We start from the raw sequence: 7,719 nt of genomic DNA on the forward strand, positions 1-7,719 counted from the left end.
ATTCTATTTAGTAGCATATTCCGTTTATTTCAGTATTTACAATGTGAAAGATATTTCGACCAAAATATTTTCATTTTAGATTCATGAATTCAGAAAATCGTACCTTGACAAATACTTGTACGAAACAAAATTCTTTACACAGATTATCTCTTTTAATTACTTTGTAATGTATTGTTAAATTCAAGTACCGTAGATTTGAATTTTTGTGTTATCAAACAATGCCACACATTTAATAAAATATAGAGGTTCCTCTAACACTTTTTTGTGTCAATATTTAAAAAGAAAGATTTCAGAACTGCAGACTTAAAGCTGGCAAATTCTTTTGCCTAATATGTTTCATTTTTTCTCTTGTTTTTTTTTTCTTTTAACAGTGTTTGCTTCACGCACGTAAGAAAATATAAAAATATTTTTAGAGGGGCTGTTGAGATGGCTCAGGAGTAAAAGGCACTTGTCACCAAGCCTGCTCTCGCCTGACTTCAAAATCTGGGACCCACATGATAGAAACGGAGAACTGAACCCCACAAATTGTCTTCTGATCCAATTCACACACTGTCACTCATACATAATAAATGTAAAAAGAAAAAAAGGTATTTATACTTTCCTACATTCACAGTACTGTGCATCCGTCCATCACTCCGCCAGAACCCAAGTGTTTTCATCACCTAGAGAGGAACTTTGTGCCCACTAGCAGGTCTTCCCTGTCCCTGAGCCCCTATGGGCCATCTCCTCTATTTGCTATCTCTGTAGGTATTTTATACAAATGGAATCGTACCACGTGTGCAGGTTATTAGACTCTCATTTATCATCCCTTCAAGGTTCATCCATGTCATAGCATGTATCAATGCTTCATTCTCTTTTTTTTTTTTTTTTTTACTCAAGCAGTCTTTAATGAAAACTGTATGAGACGCCCCTACTCCTGCATCTTCTCTATTGTTTCTTCCTTGTATTTACCCTTCTCCTTTCCTACTTGTCGAGACTTGGCTTTCCTTTCCAGGATCTTCTTGCGGTCTTTGTCCAGCTTTAGCCTGGTGATCACCACCTTGCTGGGGTGGATGCCCACGTGGACAGTTGTGCCATTAGCCTTTTCTCGCTGCACCCGTTCAATGTAGATGACGTATTTCTTCCTATACACTTGGACTACTTGGCCAATCTGCTGGCCTTTGTAGTGTCCCCGGAAAACCTGAACTTCGTCATCCTTCCGAATGGGCATCGATCGAACATTGTACTTCTGTCTCAGCTCTTTGGAAAGGGGGAAGACATGATCTTCCTCCGAATGTGAGACGGTGCATTGAAATGCCATTTGCGGTTCTTGCTCCGGTCAGAAGTCACAAACAGATTGAACTTCATTTTGGCGGCGGCCATCCAGCGATGGCCGCAAGAGGAAAGTGCTTCATTCTCTTTTGATGATGGAGCAATAGTCTATCAGGTTCTACAGTTCACTTGCCTAGCCAGCCACAGACTGCCCCGGGCCGTTTACCTCTTTTAGCTGCTGTAAAGTGCACTGTACACTTCCTGTTCAAGCATTTGAAGATTCCTTTCTGCTCTTTACAGTAATCGCTGAGCCAGGTGGTAAACCTGTAACTGAGGAATCACTGAACTATTTTCTAAAGCAGCTCCAGCGTTTTCTACTCCCACCTGTTATGTGGGAGGATTCTAGTTTCTCCATACTTTACCAGCAGGTGCTGCTGTGCCTATTCTAGTTACTGCTGTCATTGTCATTGTCCTAGGTAAGGTGTTCTGGTCCACTGTTCTTATCATTGGGGATGTAACAGGAATAAAACTTAATGCCATTTTAGTGATATTTTGTTTGTAATCTAAAAACAAAGCTTGCCTGAATATCAGACTGCAGAGCTAAGCCACCAGTTGTCCATAGAGGCCAGGCAGTGGTGGCACACGTTTTTAATCCCAGCACTGAAAACAGAGGCAAATGTATCTTTGTAAGTTCAGGGTCACCCTGGACTAAAGAAGCTTGAGTCTTTCTAAAAGAGAAGCAGCTCACACAAAGGTGATTCCAGCCCCTGGGATCTCATGCCTGTAATCCCAGGACCAGGGAGGTGGAGACAGGAGGGGTATGGCTGGGCAGAGAGAAGAATATGAGGCAGGAGGAGATAGGAGCTCAGATGCAGTCTGAGGATTCGATCTGAGGATGCAGTTCAATGTTTCATAGAGACAGCAGCAGTCTGAGGTTTCATAGAGACAGGATCACCCATTTGGGCTGAGCAGCGGTAGAGGTAAGAACTCTCTAGTGGTTGGCTGCCCTGCTTCTCTGATCTTCCAGCATTAACTCCTTTATCTGACTGTGGGTTTTTATAATTACAATTCATGTTACATTTGGCGCCCAACTTTTGGTTTATGTAGTCACAAAAAAGTTACTTATCTGTGGCTCTGCAGTCATGGGCATAGGCCAGAACTATATGAAACGAGAGTCACCACCCTTCTGGTTAAATTTTTCTTCTCTCCTGATAGGCTTTCTATGCATCAGTAATCAATCTCACATCTTCATTGTTATTGGCGGCAGATTTAGTGAAAAAATTGGGAATTTTTAAAGGGAGGAATTAGTTAAGAGAGAGAGGTTTTCTTCCCACATTAAGAATGGAAAATGCTGTTATGATGGAGAGACTTAGGTCTCTGTATGATTGATGCAATGCATGATTAAAAATGGAATAATTAAATGAAGAAATAATAAGCTTAACTGGGATTGGCATAATGTTAATTATCACCTTGATAATTCTTGGTTTATCTCTAAAAAATTGTTTGATATGAGTGCCAAGATACAGGCTTTAGAAAAACTTAATAAAAACAGATCTTAGAATACTCAAATCCAGATAGAGGAATTTAAAGGAGAACCAATTTCAGCATTTCATTATAAGGTTAGAGAAGAACAGCCTAAGGTTTTCAAACAATCAACCTTCATATATTCAGTAACCTTACAGAAATTGCCAAATGATAGAAATCCCCAAGACTCTGTAAGAGCTGATTGAACCAATGTTAGATTTAAGGAGATTCAAGATTCAAGGAAGTGATAGTCTCATAGGGTATGCATTCACCATTTATGAAGCAGATGTCAAACTCACGGTCAACTTGTAATAGAATTATCCCTCAAAACTGGAGAGACTTTGTTATAGCAATCTTGGAGCCTGGTCCACAATTACAATGGAGGACCTGGTGGAAAGAAGAGGCTAAAATCATTGAACAATGGAGTAGGGCTAGAGGCCTGGAAATATCCCAAGATCAACTTCATGGAGAAGGAGATAATGCTAATATAAAAAGTCAGTCTCTATTGATGGCCACACCCTGGCTTTATGCCATACAGCAGCTTTGAATGCTTGGGATAGAATTGAAGAAGTAAGAAAGAAGACTGAGTCACTTACTAAAGTCATATAGGGCCTGAAAGAAACCTTCACAGATTTCTTACAAAGACTGACAGTAAAGAGAATGATACCAAATTCAGAAGCTAGACAAACAATAATTGACTCTCTGGCTCTTGAAAATGCTAATTCTCAATGCAAAAGGTTAATTAGGCCATCAAAGGTAAGATCAACACTGTTGGAGAAATGGATCCAAGATACAATCAATATTGAATCTCATAACTGTGATGACTCTTGGATAGGAGAGGTAATTTCTAGACTTTTGAAGAAAAATAGAAATGTCAAGTGTTAAGATGAGCAGTGGTGGTATATGCCTTTAATCTCACTCAGCACTCAGGAGGCAGAGGCAGGAAGATCTTTGTGAATTTGAGTTCAGTCTGGTCTACAAGAAACAGTTTCAGGACAGGCTCTAAAACTACAGAGAAATACTGTTTCGAAAAACAAAACAAAACAAACAAACAAAAAAGAAAAAGAAAAAAGAAAATGACAAGTGTTTCAATTGTGGTAAACAAGGTCTCCTTAAAAGGGACTGTAAGCATGCCATTCCTAGAAACAATGTTTTTTTTCTGATCATAGTCCAAACAGAATGCCCCTCCCTTTTGGATTATGCAGAAGGTATGGCAAAAAAGGTGTTGGATTAATGAATATAGATCGACAAGAGATAGTCAAGGTAGCCTTTTATAGTCAGGAAACTCCTTGAGGGGTCCCTCACTGGCCCCCACACCAAATTCAGCTTAGTCATTTCTTGTCATCCTGGAGGAAACTCCTTCTCAGAGTAATTAAAGAACCTAATGCCTATTTGTAAGAAACCATACTGCACTAGATGATAGAACATCTGTAGAATAAAGAACAAAAAATTCAGGAGAAATCATAAAGTGAGTATTCTGGCAAACTTCTACAAATGTACAAAGGCCAAAATTAAAAATATGAATAAATGTTGTTGTCATTGAAGGTCTGGTAGACACAGGTGCAGATGTAACAATGATTTCACCAGAATCTTGGCATCCAAATTGACCTCTTTAGGAGGCAAATGTTCAGCTTTTAGAGATTGGAACTCTATCTCAAGTAAAACAGTGTGTGAGATGGTCAAATGTATAGGGCCAGAAGGACAGAGAGGGAAATTAAAGCCATGTGTGGCTAACATAGCAATGAATTTGTGGGACATGACTTGTTACTGCAATGGAATACTCAGATTAACATTCCCCCCAATCTTAGAAACAAACCATAAATTAACATATGTGTCTGGGAAAAATATTGCAAGGTATGAAAGAGCAGTCACTAACCATTCAGACTGTACAAGAGTGGGGCACAAACAGCCTGATATTTCAAAAGTACCAACAGCTCTCTCTACCTTTAAAGGTTGATTGACAAACCTGTATGGGCTGTGCAATGGCCTTTAACAATGAAGAAACTGTAGGCCTTAGAACAGCTGGTACAGGAGCAGCTAAATGCTCAGCATATTGAAAAATCAACTAGTACCTGGAATTCTCCTGTATTTGTTGTTAAAAGGAAATCTGGAAAATAGAGAATGGTAACAGATATAACAGCTGTTAATAAAGTGATTCAGCCAATGGGATAGACACAGTCTGGCATTCCTTTGCCTTCTCTATTATCTAAAGGATGACCTCTCATAATTATTGATTTAAAAGATTGTTTCTGGGGCTGGAGAGATGGCTCAGTGGTTAAGAGCATTGCCTGCTCTTCCAAAGGTCCTGAGTTCAATTCCCAGCAACCACATGGTGACTCACAACCATCTGTAATGAGGTCTGGTGCCCTCTTCTGGCCTGCAGGCATACACGCAGACAGAATATTGTATACAAAACAAATATATATATATATATATATATATATATATATATATAAAGATTGTTTCTTCACTATACATTTACAAAAAAATACAGAAAAAATGCCTTTACAGTGCCTACTTATAATAATTCTCAGCCTGCTAAGATATATCAATAGAAGATTCTTCTCCCACAGGAAGTGTTAAATAGCCCTACCCTGTGCCAATATTTTGTAAGTCAGCCATTGAAAATAATATGTAAGCAATTTCCTTAATATATAGTTTACCATTACATGGATGACATTTTACTATCTGAGTCACATGTTGATACTTTAGAAATAATGTTTGAAGAAAAAAAATTTTGCCTTTTTGGGGACTACAAATTGCCCCTGAAAAAATACAAAGAGGAGAGTTTATTAATCATTTAGGTTATAAAATAGGTTTACAAAAACTTAGACTACAAGAGGGTGCAAATTAGAAGAGATCAATTGCAGACTTTTAATGACTTTCAAAAATTGCTAGGAGACATTTCTTATCTACAAACCACTATTGGGATAAAACTTGATGAACGGAGTAATTTTTTCAAAACCTTAGAAGGTGACAAGGACTTAACTAGTCCAGAAAATTATCAGCTGAATCTGGGAGAGAATTGGCTTTGGGTGAAGAGAAATTACAGAATGCACATGTGAATCATGTGATTCTACAGTTTAACTGCATTCTGTTCACACAATCCTGCAAGCATTCCTCTACAGGAATTTTGATGCAGAGGAAAGATATTATCGTATAATGGATCCTTTTACCACACAAACAGGGTAAAAACAATTTATGTGAAAAGATCTCTAAATTAATTATAAAAGGAAAACTGAGATTTTGTTAACTAGTAGGAATAGACCCAGCTGAAATTAAAGCACCTTTTACTAATGATGAAATTGACAAATAATGGACAGAGAGTGAACCTTGGCAAAGAGTTTGAGTAATTTTTGGGGAGATATTAACAACAAATATCCCAAAAGCAAGGGAATTCAACTTATAAAGAGAACTGAATGCATCCTTCCTTGCACTTTACAGGAAACACCAGTGTTTGAAGCTCATACATTCTATATTGATGTATTTATTGCCTATATATTGTACTTTTAGTTATTGTACTTAATTATATTTATTATGTTATATTTAATATATTTAATTTAGTATAATAATTTAATTATTATTTATTTATTATATTATATTTAGTTATTATTGTATTTATTGTATGTCATTTTTCTTTTATTGGTTATAGTCTATTTTAGACAAAAAGGGGAAACGTAGTGATATTTTTGTTTTTAATCTAACAAACAAAGCTTGCCTGAAGACCAGAGTGCAGAGCTAACCCACTAATTATCCATAGAAGCCAGGCAGTGGTGGCACACACTTTCAATCCCAGCACTCGGGAGACAGAGGTACATGAGTTGCAGTAAATTCAAGCCCACTCCAAGCTACACAAGACTGAATCTGTCTAAAGGAGAAACAGAACTCACACAGAGGTGATCCCAGCACTTGGGTTCACATGCCTTTAATCCCAGCACCAGGGAGGTGGAGACAGGAGTGATATGGCTGAGTGGAAAGAGGCGTGTAAGGCAGGAGCTCAGGTGTAGTCTGAGGATTCAGTCTCAGGATGCAGTCTGAGAATCCACAGAGGGATGCAGTCTGAGGTTTTGTAGAGACAGGATCACCCATTAGGTCTGAGCATTGGTAGAGGTAAGAACTCTCTAGTGGCTTAATGCGCTGCTTCTCTGAGCTTTCGGCATTAACTCCTATATCTGACCCCGGGTTTTATTATTAAGGCCAATTAGAACTCATGTGACATGTCTTCTTGTTTCACACTTTATTGTCAATGAGTGCAATAAACCTGAAAACTGATGGTGGGAGGGGGCTATTCCACTTCATGAATACTTGATCATTTACATTTGGTTTATATGAATTATTTGTTTGGGATGAATTTCAATCAATATTTAGCTAACTTGTTTACTAAGTCCATTAGATAATATTTCAGTTGATTGATAGGATATTTCTTAAAGTCTATTCATGTCTTAAAATCTTAATCTAGGGATTAGAGAGGTGGCTCAGAAGTTAAGGGTGCTGCCTGCTCTTCTAGAGGACCTGGGTTTTATTCCCAGCATCCACATGGCAGCCCAGAACCATCTGTAACCCTGGTCACAGATGATTTAATGCCCTCTTCTAGTGTCTAAGGGCTCCAGACACACACATAGTGCAGGGAGCAAGAAAGGGATTTGAGAGAATCAGAACTCCTTAGGAGGGATTTCTGCATCTGATTGCCACTTAAGCACAGAATAGACCGTGGATCAGGGATCATGTTAGTAGGTCCTCTTCAGACACATCTCACCTCCCCTATGTTTCCTTTCTCTGTTTCTGTCACTCTGTCTCTCAGTGTGTGTGTGTGTGTGTGTGTGCTGTATTCATGTGTGTGTGAATGTGACTCTATGTGTGTGGGTGCATGGACCTAAACAAAGACAAAACATAAGACTATGGTTTTTAATAAATAACATTATGAACTGAGTTGTGTGCCATATA

The 7,719-nt window shown here is 38.4% G+C and overlaps 1 pseudogene; it reads right to left on the minus strand.

Annotated features, from left to right (window-relative positions):
* Positions 1-895: 895 nt before the first annotated feature.
* Positions 896-1,347, minus strand: LOC125400827 (large ribosomal subunit protein uL24 pseudogene; annotated as a pseudogene).
* Positions 1,348-7,719: the final 6,372 nt, after the last annotated feature.

This window comes from Myodes glareolus, chromosome 24, assembly GCF_982192425.1.
Source record: "Myodes glareolus chromosome 24, mMyoGla1.1, whole genome shotgun sequence".
Taxonomy (NCBI): Eukaryota; Metazoa; Chordata; class Mammalia; order Rodentia; family Cricetidae; genus Myodes; species Myodes glareolus.